We start from the raw sequence: 15,242 nt of genomic DNA, 5'->3' as shown, positions 1-15,242 counted from the left end.
ATACACCAGTGGTAGATTGAAAAAGCGGCATAGTGACAGGGAAGTTGATGGGCTGAAAATGGCGCAATGAGAAGAAAAAATATTGATCATGTTCATGTCACCAAATAACGAAGCATTTTTGAAAATGTAAGAAGTAGAAAGTAGAGATATTTGTGTAAAAAAAATTTAATGAGTAAAAGTAAAAAGTCTGAAAAATAACTAGTAAAGTAAAATACTGATACCAGAAAAAATCTACTTAAGTGCAGTAACAAAGTGTTTGTACTTCATTACTTCCCACCTCTAGTTGAGATCAGAGCTCTAAACCAGGCCACTCAAGATCTTTCTCTCTAAACAGTTTCTAGGGTATCTGCAAGGAGCTCACTTTGTGCACAGGGGCATTGTCATGCTGGAGTTTCCAAGTTCAAGTAAACACGAAATTGTATTATGGCGCATCTAAAGAGGTCCTGTACAATTGTGTGCCTCCGGCTTTGTGGTAACAGTTTGGAGAAGAACCACAAATGGCAGGAAAGGTCAAGTGACCCAGTACTTTAGTCCATTTAGTGTATATTGAGTAAAAAAAGACATCTATGGACACCTGGTTAATACTACAGGTGGACTTTGTGCCTTGTACAGAGAATCTAATTAAGATCTAAAGTAATCGAAGTCTGCAACTCCTGCAACTTCTTTCCAACTCTTCATCAGTCAGGACGTTCTGGGGAGAACCCCCCCACACATCTAACACTACACACCACACACGTTCCCTGTATTTAATCAGCCCTCTCCTCAGCCTGACACCTCATCAGGTTAGATCAGAGTGAGTGTTCGCCTCTTGATCGCTGTCACTCCTGATCACCTCCTCACAGACGCCTCCTTGTTTTAAAGCCAATTAAAAATTTAGAGTGCATGACCTTTTAAACTGATTATAGCCGCTGAAGTTTCCATCGCCTCCTCCACCTGCTTCTGCTGTCTGCTGCGAGAGTGAGAGATAGAGATAGACAGAGAGACAGACATGCCGGGAGTTTAAATAGAGTAGCAAGGAGGGGAAAAAAAAAATCGATAAATCCTGGTGCAGGAGCGATGGCGCTGGTGTCAGTCAGGAACCGAACATCTCCTCCTCCACATGGACAGGATTTTTCATTCTTGTCTGTTTGTTGTCCAGGATGGAGAATTTCCTCGTCCCTACATTCCGAGGCTCCCTTTTTCTAATGAGCCAACCTTTCTGTACCTGCTCTGTACACCAGACTTCCTTAATTAGCCGGCTTGGTTTTTCAGAAAGAAAAAATGAATAAATAAAAGAGGAAGAGCAGAAGTTTTGCCCCTGAAACGGCACTCTCATCCACAATGCCTTTTTTTTTTCTTTTCTTACTTGCTAATTAGGCTGAACTATGTCTAAGTGTTTTATTGCAGGCGTAGGATTTTATCTTGTATATTTTTTTATTTCCTCCTGAGACACACTGGTACGGGAAAAGGTTTTATCACCACGTCGGTCTGTTTTGTTAGCAGATGCAGCATTAAACATTTGAAACTTTTTTTTCTCCGTAGATGGTTTAAAAGGCACTTTATCGGTCCAAAAACAAAAAGTGTATTCGGAGTGTATTTGTACAACCCTGCATTGAGAGCACTGCTATTACACAGGCGTTCAAGCTGGGAATCAGAGGCTATAGGAAAGACCGGCTCAAACGCTCATTCTGTCGAGCATCTCGCTAATGCGTGTCATTAGAACACAGCTCATTTGAAAAGCTCCTTGATTTGCCAGGGAGCGCTCTGCATACCGAGTTCATACTGACGACCGCAGGGTTGTTTTTTTCGTTCACACAGAAGTGCCATAGATTTGAAATAATGGAGCGCAGGGGTCCTAAAAACTGTTTTCTGTGAGGGCCACATTATTTTTCCTTTCTTAAATGGAGACCGCTTTGGTCTGTAACATAAAATGACATGCGACTGAAAGTATTATTTTCAACAGATTTTATCATTTAAAATATATTAATCAGCTTTTTATTTTGTTCTGCACCGTACAGACAAATGATCATTTTCAAAAGATATATCGCCTGTTAAAAAACTATATTACTATCACAATGAAATTTTTTACATATTCATTGTTAATAAAGAACGGTTGTCCAATACAATACCGATAGCTAGGTTGGATCGTACTTGCGATAACAGTTTTAAAACTAACTCTGGATAAAAAAACAAACATACATAATGCTATGTAAAATAGTACAGAACTTTTTTTTATAATTGAAAAAAAAAATTATAATAGTTAATACATTGTATAAATTAAAATATATGTAAGTAATATAATATAGTGCTCTCTGTGCAGCGTGCAGTCTCACGTGTAAAAACAAACGAGTGATTTGCGTCTCATAATGACAGCGGACCAGAAGCCGATGATTCTCTATTAAAACCTCTATTTATAACTAAGGAAAAAAATGTTTTAATGCCAACCTTTATTATCAAATACAGATATGATATGAGTAAAACTCAATATATTTATTTGTATAATAAAAAGTTTATTTTGAAAATTTATTTTAAAATATGTCTCTGGCATTGTTTAGAGGGGAACGGCGGAACGAAATATGGGGGCTGTAGTTTGGGGACCCCTGATGTAGGAAGTTGTAGGAAAACTTAATTCAATACGACTGTGATGAACTCAGACTCGAAACCAGGATCCATTTGTACATTTCCATGAGTACAGAATAGTAGTTCAGGGAGTAGGGCAGGGAGTAGGGCAAGGGGTAGGACAGGCGGTGGGGCAGGTAGTGGTCAAAACCATGCAAATCGTCCAACAGGCAGTCAAGACAAAAACTTTCATCCAAAAGCGTAAAATTCCATCAACAGCCTGAAAATCAGTAACAAAAGGCAAGACAATGACACTGAGGTGAAAACTCTCAGTGAGACTGATGAACCGGCAATGTTGCTCTGGTAGCGGAGGGCTTTTAATCCCCCAAACAACTGTAGTAACTGCAGAAGGAATGATGTCAATATTCAAGAGATGGCTCCCTCTGGCCATTGGATGAGTGAGTCTCTGACTGAGAGACGACAAAGCTGAAAAAGATCATTAGATTGTGAAACATGGTGTGTGCAGAACTCCAGAGTTTGTGCTTTGGAGCAAAATACCACTGTTATAGGAGAACCTATTAAAACATCATATATGTATATATGCATTATGTCTGCCAATCAGGATTATGGCCCTGCTGTGCGATGGATCCTCATTATTTGAAAATCTGAGTAGTTCTCATTATCTTTTGAGGTGATACGTCATAACCTTGGGTGTTAGATGAACTTCTTATTTCTACCATGACTACTCTGTTAAGGATCAACTGTAGTATAAAAATTGCTGCTGTCTTTATCTGTACAGAGTTCCTCATATCTATATTAGAGGCCAACCGATTCATCTGTCATATCGTTGGCACCGATATGTTAATTATTGGAACTATCGGCTATTGACACCTATCAATATTAATAGTTTTTCCAGGTAGCTTCCATTGCTAAAGTGGCTGAGAAGAGCCTCTAGAGGCGAATCACTGACGCCGCGTGCTGTTTGTTTTTACATGCGAGACTGCACGCTGCACGGAGAGCGCTATATTATATAGATTTTTTTTAATTTTTAATTTATCAATTATATAATCTTTTTTTACATATGAATATATTCATTTTTGTTTTATTTTGCACATTTTTATGATTGTGTTTTTTTTTTTTTTTTTTTGTGGGGTGGGGTGGTGGGGGTTTGGGTTTGTAGAAAGTTCACTGTGTGTTATGTTTGTTTTGTTTTTTTATCCAGAATCCACTTAATGATTAATAGGTTATTGGCAAGTACGATCCAACCTAGCTATTGGTATTGATAAAATCTACAATTGGTCAATATCTGTTGCCAGTCTTTTAAAGACGCAAACAATGAATTCATTTTAAATAAATGATATGAGGTCAGAATGTGGAATTTGTCAACTTATCAATTTTAGTTTAAAGATCAGGTCTAAATCAATATAACAAATTTTCTTATGTTTATTAGAGAACTCAAGGCACAGTTGTACTTTATTAATTCATTGTAATGGTCTACACTTGAACAGAGAAAGAAACCAGACGAGGAGTTTTGCTGCATTTGGCAGGTGTTTTATCCCAGCGCTGGCCTTACAGACTTGACTCTGATACGTGAAACTAGCAGGCCAGCTTATAAGGCTGATTGATGATTTTGACGCACACACAGGAGAAGCACAGAGCTGCAATTAAAAAAGAAACGTTTGTATTATGACCATCAGTGTATAAACAACACCTGTAAAATCATGAACAAAAAACTGTGATATTGGAGCAGGTGATGGCTGTAGGTGAAGGAGTCACCTTATGAAGGAAGGGGATTTTTGACGTAAGATGTCATGAGCTTAATTACATGCACATTAAAGGTCACGGACATTCAGAGATGTTACATGGAGAAGGGAGGTTTTTTGAAGGCACTTTTGCAGCCAAAGTGAAGCAGTGGTAGTGCAGAGTCAGAGAATAAGGAAGATCACAGTGGTGATCAGTGATTAGTTGTTGCATGCAGTGGTGATTAGAAGTTGGTTGATGAGAACAATAGTGACCAGTTATAAATTGTTGGGATTTGTAGAGTTGTAGAGATTGGCCATGAGGAACAGTAGTGATGAGTGATTGGTTGTTGTCGGTTGTGATCAGTGGTTGTTAATGGTGTTGAGTGATTGTTAATGGTGTTGAGTGACCGTTAATGGTCGACAGTGATTGTTAATGGTGGTTAGTGATTATGTTAATGGTGGTCATTGATTTTGTTAATGGTGTTGAGCGATTGTTAATGATGTTGAGTGATTGGTAATGGTGTTGAGTGATTGTTGAGTGATTGTTAATGGTGTTAAGGTGATTGTTAATGGTGTTGAGTGATTGTTAATGGTGGTGAGTGATTGTTAATGGTGGTGAGTGATTGTTAATGGTGGTCAGTGATTGTTAATGGTGGTCAGTGATTTTGTTAATGGTGTTGAGTGATTGTTAATGGTGTTGAGTGATCGTGATTGTTAATGGTGTTGAGCGATTGTTAATGATGTTGAGTGATTGGTAATGGTGTTGAGTGATTGTTGAGTGATTGTTGAGTGATTGTTAATGGTGTTAAGGTGATTGTTAATGGTGTTGAGTGATTGTTAATGGTGGTGAGTGATTGTTAATGGTGGTGAGTGATTGTTAATGGTGGTGAGTGATTGTTAATGGTGGTCAGTGATTGTTAATGGTGGTCAGTGATTTTGTTAATGGTGTTGAGTGATTGTTAATGGTGTTGAGTGATTGTGATTGTTAATGGTGTTGAGTGATTGTTAATGGTGTTGAGTGATTGTGATTGTTAATGGTGTTGAGTGATAGTTAATGGTGGTCAGTGATTTTGTTAATGGTTATCAGTGATTGTTAATGGTGGTCGATGATTGTTAATGGTGGTCAGTGATTGGTAATCGTCTTCAGTGATTGTTAATGGTGGTCAGTGATTGGTAATGATGATCAGTGATTGTTAATGGTAGTCAATGATTGGCCATTAAGAACAGATGTGATCAGTGGTGATTAAAAAATGTTTTTTAAAAGTGATCAGTGATTGGCCATCAAGAACAGCGGTTGAGTCATGATTGGATGTTGTCGGTGGTAATCAGTGATTGATAATGATCTGTGTTTGGCCATTTGGAACAGATGCGATCAGCTATTGGCAATCAGTAAATAGTTGTGATCAGTGGTGACCAGCGAATGGATTTTAATAGCGATCAGCGATTGGTGATCAGGAAAAGCGGTGTTAAGTATCGTTGTTGTTGGGAAGTCAGTAAAGAACTGGCAGATGTAATGTGATCTGAATTCGCTAACATCTGTGTTTGGCCATTTGGAACAGATGCGATCAGCTATTGGCAATCAGTAAATAGTTGTGATCAGTGGTGACCAGCGAATGGATTTTAATAGCGATCAGCGATTGGTGATCAGGAAAAGCGGTGTTAAGTATCGTTGTTGTTGGGAAGTCAGTAAAGAACTGGCAGCTGTAATGTGATCTGAATTCGCTAACATCTGCTCCAGATGTGACTATATTTGACACTAGGCTCTTTTTTAAAATAAAGTGGCTAAAAGGAATGTACATAGTCACCAGATCTAGCAGCAAAATCACTAAGCTGGTAGTTCTTTCGGCCCTCATCAAAAGCACCGTCATGGATCCAATGTTGGACCCTAATCAAACCCCTTTAACTATCATCTGCTCAGTTTTGTGCTTGCACTAGCTTTTGATTCTCTTTTAAGTCGCTTTGTATAAAAGCAGCTGTCAGATGAATAAATGTAAATGCAGTTGTGTGTGCGTGTGTATGTGTGTGTGTGGGGATGTGAATTGACTTTAATATCGGCCCTTGCTTCCAAAATAAAGGGGAATGATGTGATTTTAAGAGGCATATCTTTTAAGAAGATTAAAAAAAAGACATGTGCCTCTCAGGACTTTCAATAAGCCGACCCGCTGCTTTTGAGCCTGTAAAGTAATTTTCCTTGAAACTTAAAAAAAAAAAAATTAAAAAAGGGGGCAAAAAAACAGCAGGCAGCTGCTGAGCATATATGCTGATGAGACAAAAATAAAGCCCCAATCTCTTGCCATTTGGCAAGTTTATTTATTAATTTTTTCCCCAACTCCCACAGCGTTTTGCATGCTCTCATATTTACACCCAGACACAAGTCTATACTGTGATACTTAATCAAGAAAAAGCTCCAATAAAAACCACTACCTTTTATTAAAACCAAATTCCAACCCAAATCGATTCTCAGGCCTTCCTCGAGCCTTTCTGATGTAGCTAATCCCTGACAGTCCTCTGACATTTCTGTCTCGCCGTCTGCGCAATTGCATTTATTGTTGTTATTTCTAATCACAATTCACAGAGGTCCCTCGATGTGGACGGGTGGATGGGGAGGGGACCTAGGGGATGAGAATGGAATAAATAAATGCATAAATAAATAATAGCAAATAATCCCAGAAATGTCAGTAAGCTCCAGGAGGAGCAGGCTGTGGTATTTTTTTTGTATTTATTATATTTATTTATTTTCTTTTTTTGGGACGTGTATTGTATATATCATTGTCTTTCTGTTGGACCGGTTTTTACATTAATCTACAAATGATAATTAATTTTATTTATTACTGACCCAAATGACATAGGTCATAGGTCTCTCGTTCCCGAAGATGGGACGATGACAACTGGAAGATCTTTGTATCCTTGTATTTCACTGTTTACTACTTCCTGGTAATTACTTCGGCCTCTTGACCTGAACATAGCTGGAAGAGATTTCTGTTCCAGATTCTCAGAAGTAGGGTTGCAGGTATTTTCAGGACGGGAAACTTTCCACTGGAATTTAACGGGAATATGATTGAATTAATGAACTGAGAATTTACAAAACTGCAGGTTAACATAATCTTGGTTAAAGATTTAATGCAGTTTTAGTGGAATTTCTACCCTGCACATTCAGTTTTCCCATAACAGATCATTTTTTGAATCCTGCACACAAAATAATGTAAAAAAAAAAAGTCCATCTTGGCGAGTTTTCAGGTAAATTTCAAGAGAGGCAGCTTGGTAATACTGGGTCTTAAACCCTTGACCTTCCGATCAGTAAACCAAAGCCCTAACCACTGAGCTGCCACTTCGCTATCATGGTACTGAGTATCCAAAAGGTCCTCTGGCCTGAAGAATTTCATGTAAAAAAAAATCTAAGCTATGTCTAACCTTTGACCTTTACTACAACGTACTGTACAAAGAGCAGCTTACAGTTACTTCGAGTATGAAATTGCACTCATTTTTACCTCAGGGAAATGATTAAGGGTTTTCTTTCCTGAGCGCCCAGCACCGGCAGTTTGGTGGAGCTGTGATTTTAACTCACAATCTTCCCATCAGAGTCCAAAGTCTTAACCTTCCACCTCTCACAACTGACACTGTAGACTAAATAAATAAAAAATCTCCTCAGAGGACACTTTATGAAGCAGCTACTGCCCAAGACCCCCGTATGTTGTTCTTATAGAAATATGATTTACAGCAAGCACAGTAATGTACAGTACACTTGTGAGTTCCTCAACATTTAATACTTCAGACTGTTTGAGAAATATTTTACATTTACATTGGTAACTTGACCTACGAGTTTAATTCTTTCCATGGCCGAGCTCGTATCTCAATTTTACTCGCATATCAAATAAATTTTCCCCATTGAAAATACTTAAAATGGCATTAATCCGTTACAACTTTTAAAATGCCACCCCATTTTTTTATGTTTCATGTTATTAAATTATGAAAATACATTTCTAAATAACAAATTTTGTATAAAAACATAATAGAAAGAGTATATAAAGATATAATAAGGTTTAATGCAGTGTATTTACCTTGGAGATATGACGACTTAGGCTATCGAAGACGCTGGCGGAGGAGGATGGAAGACTCGTTTTTTGCTATCACTACTGTACACTACGTATCCCTAAACTTTTAAAATTTTTTCTTTTTCTTCTTTGCTTATCCTAATTTTTGTCACAGTCTTCGCTTTCTGGCTTGGCTTCGCCAACAAGCAGCAGCGTCTCGAGCTCGTACCTTAATTTTTTGCTCGCGTAACAAAGCGGACCACGACTGAGTGACGACTCGTACCTTGGAAAACTCGTACATTAATTCACTCGTAGGTCAAGGTACCACTGAACTTCGAATTATTTGTATTGTTATATTGAGGTTTGCTGTAAAATCCAAAGATATGTGACAAAATAACCTCCACAGAGGTCATACGAGGTTGAATTTTATAGTGATGACGTAAAAACAAAAAGGAAAAGAACAAGCCATGAGCTGAAAGGGACAAAAAAATGGAGAGAAAGAGCAAGGGATGAGTAAGGGGCTGTAAAAAGGAGCTAAGGTGGATCATGGGTAAATAGAGCCATTAGGGACAAATCTATTGCAGTGTGGAAACAAAATCACATCATCAAACAAGCGAAAGAGAGAAATATGACGCCGCGGGCCTCGGGGGCACCGGCGCAGAAATGATAGGCCTTCACAACATTTGTCTTTATCAGTCAGAGAGAGAGAGATAGAACAGCGAGAGGAAGAAGAAGCGTGGAGAAAAGGGAAGATGTACGGTACAGCTACTGCATCGAGCACCACGTCCATTTATTCCAGTATCTCCCTCACACCCTCCGATTTTCTCTCGCTTTCCTTTCTTTTTTTGTACTTCTTGTCCTTCTTATTCCTTTTTTCCCTCCCTTTCATCTCCTGTTGTTTTCTCTTTTCGTACTGCTTCTACCTTTACATGCCATGACACACTCTAAGGTGGTCCTGAATGTTCTGGCATTTCATCACCGCCTTGTATTTTTCCCTTTTTTTTTTTCTTCTTTTCAATTTATTTTGCTATTTTATTATTATTATTATAATAATTATTTTTTTTTTGCACTTCACTGATCTGTTCGGTCATGATTCAGGTGGAAGAAGAAAAAGTCTACCTGACAATATACTATTGATGTTTTCTTTTCTTGTACGCTGATATTTGCACAGCGGTCTCTACAGGACGTTAATAGAGAAGTAGGTGTCATATTGATTTTTGCATTCGCAATTACAGCTTCCTCCGAGACGTGAGGTAAAAGCACATATCGCTTAATTATTACTGGGTTATTCGGATGCTGTAGGGCATGGAGAAGCTCATTATCTGTTCGCAGACTTTGTCTTTATGTTGTCAGGAAGAAAAAAAAAGAAAGCCGATACGGAGAAAAGGGTTTGATTTAGTCGTTATATGATATCTACACCATGCACGGAGACATGTTTATATTAAAGGATTAAGCATAATGTTGGAGTACACAAATTTACCGAAGAGATTTTGCACACTAATTGATGGATTGTTAAATTCTGGATTCTGATTGGTCGAAAAGTTTTGAGCTCACCCTAAACTATTGCTTCTAGAGCAAGACTAATTCAAAGGTTATTCGTTCATGTAAAGACATGGCGTCTTTGGTCCTTCGACGTTTCCGGTTGGCTAACGGCCACATTTAAAACATTGGTGGGAGACGGCTTATACAAAACCTTTACAAAAACTTTACAAAAACAAAATGTAAAACTTTACATTTCAATGCCTACTATTGAATAGAATTTAGTTAGCAATGTGACTTCCCCAGCCATACAAGTGTAATAACCTCCCCGGTTACCATAGCAACGAGTACTTTTTTTGACAGCGTTTGACTTGCTCCAACCCTCACCAACCACAAGATAAACCTCGCCCACATTGCATTGTATGACCAAATGTTTCCAGCTTTTCCGCTAAGAAAGTAGTTGTAGGCGTCCAGGCTATGATACCGATTCTCTTGCGTAGACGCATGTCTGGATGCGGTACTTCAGGTAAACGTTTACGTTCAGAGTGAAAAGATGTCGCCTCAGTGTCTGATTTAAGGGGGCAGTTAATTCCATGTTATCATCTATTTTTAGCAGTTATAAATATTCGTTTTGTTTTAGTTCAACTGCTAGTCGTTTTGTTTTGAAAGGTCCATGATTGAAATAAATAGCGCCACCACCAGAAACACTTTTAGGATCAGACATGCGCAGTATCAGCATTTGTTATTGTTTGATTCCTTAAAATGGTATATAGTTTTAACACAGGAACCTGTATAATGGATGCCCCGTTTACTGATTAATTGTTGATACAATGACATGAAAAGATTCATGCAAGGAGTCAGTTTTGCATTCAAGTGTCCATCATTGAACAGTTGGTAACCTAAAGAATAATGGGACTCTGTAATGAATGGACATTCTGGGTAACCAAGATGAGGATGGTTTCCCTTCCAAATCTGGTTCCTCTTGAGGGTTTTTTCCTTCCTTTTTCTCACCACTGCCACCACTGGCTCTCTCATTAAGAATAAACTTACAATTTTTGAAACTTCTGAAAGTCTGGAACAGGATTTTCATAACAACAATATGTTATTTCAACTGTCCATCAGGCAGGAGTAGGTATTAATGAGAGAAATGTAACAGTACAAATATTTCAACAATTTTGACCAAAGTTAGCCATGTTTACTAAAAAGTAACTTAACACTTCTTCTTCTTTTGGGCTTCTCCCATTAGTGGGCGCCACAGCGGATCATCCGTCTCCATACCCCCATGTCCTCTACATCTGCTCTTTCAAATCAACTACCTGCATGTCTTCCCTCAACACATTAATAATAATCTCCTTCTTGGTCTTCCTCTCTTCCTTCTTCCTGGTGACTCCATCTTCAGCATTCTCCTATCGAAATAACCCATATCCCTCCTCTGCACAAGTCCAAACCGTCTCAATCTCACCTCCCTCACCTTGTCTCCAAAACGTCCTACATGCGCTTTCCCTCTAATAAACTCATTTCTAATCCTGTCAATCGTCATCACCCCCAACATAAACCTCAACATCTTCAGCTCTGCTACCTCCAGCTCCACCTCCTGCCTTTTACTCAGTGCCACTGTCTCTAAACCGTACAACATCTCAGGTCTCACCACAGTCCTATAAACTTTCCCTTTCACTCCTATACCCTTCTATTATTGTAATAAATCTTAGAATAAATACTCTTAGTAAAGCTAAAAAATTTGCTTACACCAAATGATGCAAAGAAAGTTGATCATTAATGAAATACTCCTGTAATTAGTATGTTCCTTGGTGGCGTTTTGAAGGAGTACAGGTTTTGACGTTGTATTTCTGAAACACTGCGCTCTATCATGAATAAACCATCAGCCATGTTACGAAGAAGTCATTTGCAATTTGATGTTGGTTAAAATGCTAACTAAATAATAAACACTTAAATGTACTCATTCTCATTCTATCTGCTGTGCAAGTCAAATTAAGCGTGCATACATTAGCATGAATGAAAGGACAAATTTGTTGTGAAATAATGTTGATAATCAGCCTTACTTATAAATTCTGCAAATTAACCACCGGCAACACGTTCATTAGGGAGTTTGTTCACGCTGATTATTGTTGACTATTGTTATTTTTTTAGCCATGCATGGACTTGATGACAATTAATTTAGTTACTATTCGAGCAAACGTCGTTAAATAGAACTACTTAGTTTAAGATTGCTGAAGCTTATGGTTACTCTAAATAATATTAAAGAGATCTTAATATAAAACTCAACCACAAAAAAAAAAAAAAATTCCCAGCAGGGAGCTGTTTTAATGTTGTTGTTTTTTTGCCTTATTTTCTCTAATTAACATGAGTAGTGTTACAAGTTATATTAAAGAGTTTATATTACTGAGAATAGGAGCAATTAGTTTTGACCTGCAATCATGAAAATTGCTAAGCATGTGAACGTGGGGGTTTTCAGAGTGGTTTTTGATGTTTGTACACTACATGACTTTTAGTCTGGATCTCCGCAACGGTGTCAAAAAACGACGACCTCCGAGCTGGATCTTTATCTTTGGAAAGAAGTCGAGGTCCGCAGGAGCCAAATCTGGAGTTCATCATGTTTGAGAACAATCCACAAGTTGCTGAATGGGGTTTGAAGGTCTTCCTGATCTCTCATCCTCTTCCAATGATGTTCTTCCGTTCTTGAAGCGCCTCTCGAAACACCTTGAACGACCCGTCGCTGCGTCGCCGTATGTCAAACGTATGTCATGTCGAACGTCTCTGTGGCAGATTTGCAGAGTTTCATGCCGAATTTCACGTTCGCTCTTTGTTCTAACTTGCTGTTAATGATGAAATCGCAGACGTGGTCAGAATAACGCCAGTTAGTACCATTAGTCTCGAAACTTTTTAGATACCAACCGGTATATTAGATTAAAATAGATTCAACTGTTTATGAATGTGGTGAGGGAAGACATGCAGGTAGTTGGGGTGAAAGAGGACAGGGGGGTGTGGAGACGGATGATCCGCTGTGGCGCCCCCTAATGGGAGAAGCCAAAAGAAAGATGATTTAACTGTATTATCATTGTGCAAAGTACATGTACAGAGCCAATTCTACACTACAGACAACATATGTCCATATTATATTTATTGCATATTGATCTTTATTAGAGGTTCAACTCATACAACATTTGTACGTTGTTTTGGATGAAACAATTCACAAATTGCTGGTTGTAAGTGTTGCCACAGTTGCAGCAACAGTTGCGTGGCATAAATTGACCAGTTGTTATTTGTTCTTGCATTTTAGCATTCAAATGTTGGAAAGTTGTTAATGTTGTTGCCTTCATGTTTGATTTAAAAGCTTGCTTGGCAACATTTTTTATTTATTTCTTATTTTCAAGTCGATCTTGAAAATGGCTGCGTTCTCACAGGATTACAGTAAAACGTGTTAGTGGTTGAGGAAAAGGACAACAATGTTCTTTTCTAAATTGAAAAATATCATGATCCAAAAAACAGCTCATGATTCTTGGCAATCGTGTTACCGAACTGCTCCCGAGCTGTTCTCCCGCTCTGAACGAGATGTTCCAGGTGTTTCGCCATTGTATCTTGTGTTTGTGGTTTCATTTTGGACATTTAATGATGTCTTGAAATTATCCAGCCGGAGTCGCTGATGTGATGCTGTGCTATTGCAGTCCAGGCCACAGAGCCATTTAGTGGGGTTTCTATTTCTCCCTCCCTGTCTGCTGCCTCTCTCCCTCTCTATCTCTTTCTTTATCTCATTTTCTCTCTTACAACACACACATACACACACACATTTGAGCCAGTAATACCCAGGGGAAATTTGGGGGAGTCTGCAATATCTCTTTCTCTCACTCTCGCTCTCTCTCTCTCTCTCTCTCTCTCTCTCACACACGCAGGCGTTGAGCAGTTCGTTTTGGCGGCTTTCTTCCTCTCCACCCTTCCTCGTTCGTGTCCCATCACTCATATTATTCTTTCTTTTTCTTTGGAGTTAAGGTTCATCTCACTCTGGCTGCCTGGTTTATCCCAGTATACACACAGAGACATGCACACTCAAAGACAGTCCGTCTTCACGGAGAGATAAAGGGCCTTCATGAGATCATAACTCAGTAGTTTTGGAAGTGTTGCGAGAATCAATCCCACACCTGCCTCAGGAAAACACTTGCGTTAATGCTGTGAAGAGAAACGTTCCTGGGAAAGCCTCTTAAAAGTCCGGGCTGTTTTTATAGCCAGTCACATTTTTCTGTACAAAGAAAGACACTCTGGTACCATGTCAAATTTGAATTCGTACACTTTTACTAATGTGACATTTTTATATTGTTGACTAGAGGGCGAGCGATATGTTTGTTTTCCTCTGGCCAATCCCAAAATATGACAATTGATCAAATATTTGATCTCATAATATCAGTTAATTAATAAGAAATGATACAGAAAATTAAACATTGCTTGAACAACACAAGCCTCTCCAATCAGTGCACTTGGTAGGTTTTGGTACCCGTGCCTACCTGAAGCATAAACTACACTAACAACACAGTTCCAAAAAGTCTCTCTTCAAAATGTTATTTTCTCTACAAATGTTATAATTAATTTCTCTTCAAAAGTAGCATCATAGTTAACCAATAAAATATACAAGGCTAGATTAGGAACGAGGGATAAAAACTTAAAGTCTTTGGAACTGTCGGGGGGTTTTCCAGCATCAGTTGGTTTTAATATTTCTAGTTTGTTCTGCACCGTTCACTCTAGTCGGATGGTGTCAGGTATTTTTTGGGCTGATTAGACATGTCAAACCAAAGGCAGAGCTTGTCGGCGATAAAGAGAACTGTTATTGGCTATTTAGCTTAGCGAATAAGAACAAGAGAAAAAAAACAGAACTGAGGAAAGCAAATTGACACTTAGCGAAAAATTAGACACTTGTCATTCTTTTACTTGTCTTTGCCTCTTAGCAGAAATGATTGAAGAAAGGATGATTGAAGAAGGAATGATTTAAGAAAGCCACTCAAATTCTTAGTAAAGATCGCGGCAGGTGTAAACGCTGCTTGCTTCATATATTCACGTTTCTAGCACTTCCTGTTTCCCTGTTTGGTCTCATGCAAACGCAGAAGGTTTGGAGTGTCCTCAACGTTTGGTGTGGCAGATGCGGGTTCTTCAAAAAATGCCAAAAATTGGCCCGATTAATCGACAGGCTGATTGATCGGTCGACCTTTACTATTGACTGTTATTAGTGTATGGGACCTGTCCAAAATTTGGAAACACCTGGTCTTTTATTGCTTTTGAGAGACATGCATGTTCCCTTTGATTACATGCAACAACCTCGGACACTAAATGACTGGAAGAAAGTTTTGTAGACAGTCCAAATTTGACATTTTTTTTGTCTCTAACAGAAGATCTTTTGTAAGATGAGGAATAGGAGAGATGATGTTAGTTTGATTAGTTACTGTGGCAC

General features: G+C 38.5%; 1 protein-coding gene across 3 annotated transcripts in view; it reads left to right on the top strand.

Annotated features, from left to right (window-relative positions):
• The window catches only part of cd276 (CD276 molecule), a 102,153-nt gene that overhangs the window by 46,106 nt on the left and 40,805 nt on the right, over positions 1-15,242 (top strand). The gene's annotated exons all lie outside the window — the stretch shown is intronic.

The sequence above is a fragment of the Silurus meridionalis genome, chromosome 13 (assembly GCF_014805685.1).
Source record: "Silurus meridionalis isolate SWU-2019-XX chromosome 13, ASM1480568v1, whole genome shotgun sequence".
NCBI classification, from domain to species: Eukaryota; Metazoa; Chordata; class Actinopteri; order Siluriformes; family Siluridae; genus Silurus; species Silurus meridionalis.
The sequence above is the reverse complement of the archived record's forward strand: the minus strand, read 5'-3'. Positions and strand labels throughout refer to the sequence as shown.